Source organism: Pollicipes pollicipes, unplaced genomic scaffold (genome assembly GCF_011947565.3).
Source record: "Pollicipes pollicipes isolate AB1234 unplaced genomic scaffold, Ppol_2.1 Scaffold_4295;HRSCAF=5057_pilon_pilon_pilon, whole genome shotgun sequence".
NCBI classification, from domain to species: Eukaryota; Metazoa; Arthropoda; class Thecostraca; order Pollicipedomorpha; family Pollicipedidae; genus Pollicipes; species Pollicipes pollicipes.
In genome coordinates this window covers 22,341,878-22,345,567 of record NW_023596461.1, presented here as the reverse complement: position 1 = coordinate 22,345,567, position 3,690 = coordinate 22,341,878, and positions in this window count along the sequence as shown.

Below are 3,690 nucleotides of genomic sequence, written 5' to 3'. Positions count from 1 at the left end.
ACACACACACACACACACAACACACACCCAACACACACCACCAAAACACACCCCACACCACAACAAACCACACACACCACACACACCCACACACACATATATATATATATATATATATATATATATATATATATAATAATATATAATATACATGCATTATACATAGCGCATATATATATATATACATTAGACATTATATTATTATATATATATATATATTATATATATATCCCGGCACAGCGTATAGGACATGAACTTGGTACCCAGGCTTCCTCAGTTCAAAGTTAGGTGTGAATATAATATTGCGGTGTCGATTGAAACATTGTAATGTCACAGACAACTTTGGCTGAACCTATTGCACTAGTTAAATCTTCTTCGACGTGGTATGACCACGTCGAACTGCACCGGCTGCTCGGCTAAGTACTGATGCAGTCGTGCATGCCCTCACATCCCAAGAACCCATTAATTGCTCACGTTCGCGCATCGGGAAAAGCAATATTGACAGACAGTCAAGAATGACGCAAGTATGGCGTGAGGAATACGGCCCATTAGCATTTTAGCATAACACCAATTGTGCCGAAATACACGACTTAGTAAACGAATGCATCACGCTTGAAACCTGTTGCAAATATATGGGTTATCTTAATAGGTTATATGTGCAGCTTATATGTCACATGCAGGCCTCCCACAGTGCTGCGCAATTTACCACGTGAAGGTTCGCGCTGGTTTGGCGACCATTTGGTGTTCGTCGTCCAATGTTCATTTCAGTACAGAGGCTTTCACAAGTAACATGTCCTGCACCCATTCCACCAGTGGACCATGTGTACAGCCATCCACTACTACCAACCAGTTGCATCCACCTATTACCAACCTGAGGGCACGTTTCTACCACTTCCTAAATCTTGTTCCGCTCTGTTTTAAATCGTTCTATTTCTGGCGCTGGCACGGCCAACAGAGGTACAGGGAGTTACATTGTGTTACTTTCTGAACTATACACCCTAAATTTAATAAGCGTTTTACCAATACACATAGCCATACGCGTAACTTTGCTTAAATCTCTACCAAACCCAGCCCACTACCATTTTCACATGGAAACCGTCAGTTTGCAAATTATTTGTCGTGGTGAAAGCAAAGCGAGGAGAATAAAGTAAGAAGATGGGGGGGGGGGGGGGGGGAGCGGAGGCAATTCGGTAAATACAACATCAATGGGCGCAAGAATCTACTCTTCACTCATATCAATCTCAAAATAGAGCAATATCCAGGTAACGGCATGATGATGATGTTGGCTCGTGCTTTAGGACGCGTCTTGGCCACACGGTACACGTGAATAACAGCATGAATGTGTTATCTTTCTTAATAGCATCAATATGATATGCTATCTTTGAAACAAACTGTTTAACTTCCACCCGACTCGCCAATGGCATTTACCACAATCAACGGAAAGTATTTACGCACTAAGGTCAGAAAGCAATAACATATGTGTCACGTCCCTGGCATAGCGACGAGCTACATCGTACATAACACAGCTGCATTGCTTTGTGACCACCAGCATGTTTTGTGTCCTTGAACATCAATGCATAGTGTGAGGTTGATGCTTGAAACATTTATGTGATATGAAGAGTGCTATACTACAGAGCATGTAATCTCCAGTTTAGAATTTAATCGGGGTGAAGCAAGGACTAAACACACCTTGCAATATTTCCTTTTATAATTCAACTCACGATGCACCTTACAACCTGTGGCTTAAGAGATTTCCATACAGAAGGTGAGGTGCTTGTCCAATTTAGACTCCCAGCCCGGAACAATTCAACTGTGCGTTCAGTTTTTCAGGTGCCTCAAACTGACCCAGTAGTTTACATTGGCTAGGTACGACTGACATTGTCATGTCCATTTTTCTTCTTGCGTTGAAATGTAAGTGGGGAAGCTTGTAAACATAGCTTGTAAAATAATACATCAACCAGCAAAGGTCGAGATGCAAACATCTTATCAACACCCGTCTTTACCAAAAGTCACTTCTTGCTGCACATTTGATTCGAAGTAAGGTGAATCTGCTGTTGATTCCTCGACTCTTGGTTGTGAATTGCAGTCAGAGTTGACATCAACAAAGGTAAAAGTGCCTGATGTAAGGATTCCTTCACATTGAGTTGACCCATGATTTGGCTGACAATCGGCTTGGATCAGAATCGATTCTAAACACATGAAAGGGGACCGACCATAAGTCTGATCGCAGCAACTACTATTTGAAAAATGATTTGAACGGTTAATTCTGATGCCGTGCATCTATGTGCAATGTGCCAGGCGTATATCCCGATTCCATCCAAACTGCTCTTTTTCCTAAGTACACTAACATTTCCAACGTGCCTTACCCATACCGGTGGCATAGTTCCGCGTTTCATTGCTCGTTAACACATAGGCTTTACATTTTCTGAGTATGGTCAAGCGTAGCAAGGTGACTGGTTAGAGAGAAAAGTCACGAGTCATTGCTCGCACAGGATCCCAGCGCGGGATACAGCAGCCAGGGGTGTGTGGGCAAACACTCGTCTTGTCAGCTTTCATCTGCGCCGAAGCGTCCATAAGTTGTGATTGAATTGGTCGTCCTGTGAAGCGATTAGCTGTAATAGCAGCCGGGTCATCTCTGGACCAGAAATTAATAGCCGGTCGGCGATGCCAGTGCAAAACAGCGGCTGCGGCGAGCGGTGACGCGGCGGCGACAGATGGCCGACGCTCTCCATCGCCGGCGCGGTAGAAGCGACGCGTGCGCACCGCTCCCACGAGGGGCGTGCGCCACTGAGGCCGCGTTGCGTCGCGGACGCCGCCGCGTGACACCCGGACGGAGGACGGCCGCACTTACCGTCCTGTCAGGCTCGTCGCCGGCTCGCATGATGACGTCGTGGAGTCCAGCTGACGGCCGACGGCAGAGAGTGGCTGCCGGGGCCGGCGCAGCGTCGATTTTGGCCTGGATTGCTTGCTCGGTCGAGCGGAGAGCGTTATGTGGGTCCTCGTGGCGATGATAAGGATGATCGAGCGGGGATGGGTATTCCGTTCGTTCTCTTGCGTTGCCGCGTTGCCGGTGCTAGTGGGACGAAAATATGTGACTTAATTGCATCATCAAAACGGTCATGTGGGAGCGAGTGAAAACTGTCACAGCATGAGTGTTAATAGTTACCTAGATCGCTGGTTACAAAAAGTGCACTCGCTTTGTTGCGCATCGAATTTCTGAAGGGTCCTGGATGCATTTTCACATCGCTTATGTCATTTCCACATGTTTTCTGATGGCGAGTAAATGGCCTGTATATCTCAAGCTTGAAATATCACAGACACTCTTTAAGTTAACTTTCCACACCAGCATAATTTCAATGCAGCCTTATTTGGTACGCAACCTTCAAGTAACAAAAACTAGAGCAAAAAAGAGTACGGCTCATCGTCTGTCGCCAGTGTATGTCTATGCAAGTGGTTTGTAAATTTGCTATGGAAGCATTCTTACTTCATCATATACCTATTATTCATTAAACGTTTGCGAGTGTGACCTCATGGGAAAACACATAAGGTACTTCTCACTTGAAATGACGATTAAGTACATGACGACGAAACAAAAAGGTTCCAAAGTAAACGTTACGGAATACTGTGATAGACAACATGGCATTCCACGGGCATCGATCCTGCCCATGCTAGCTTTCATGCGTTTTAGCT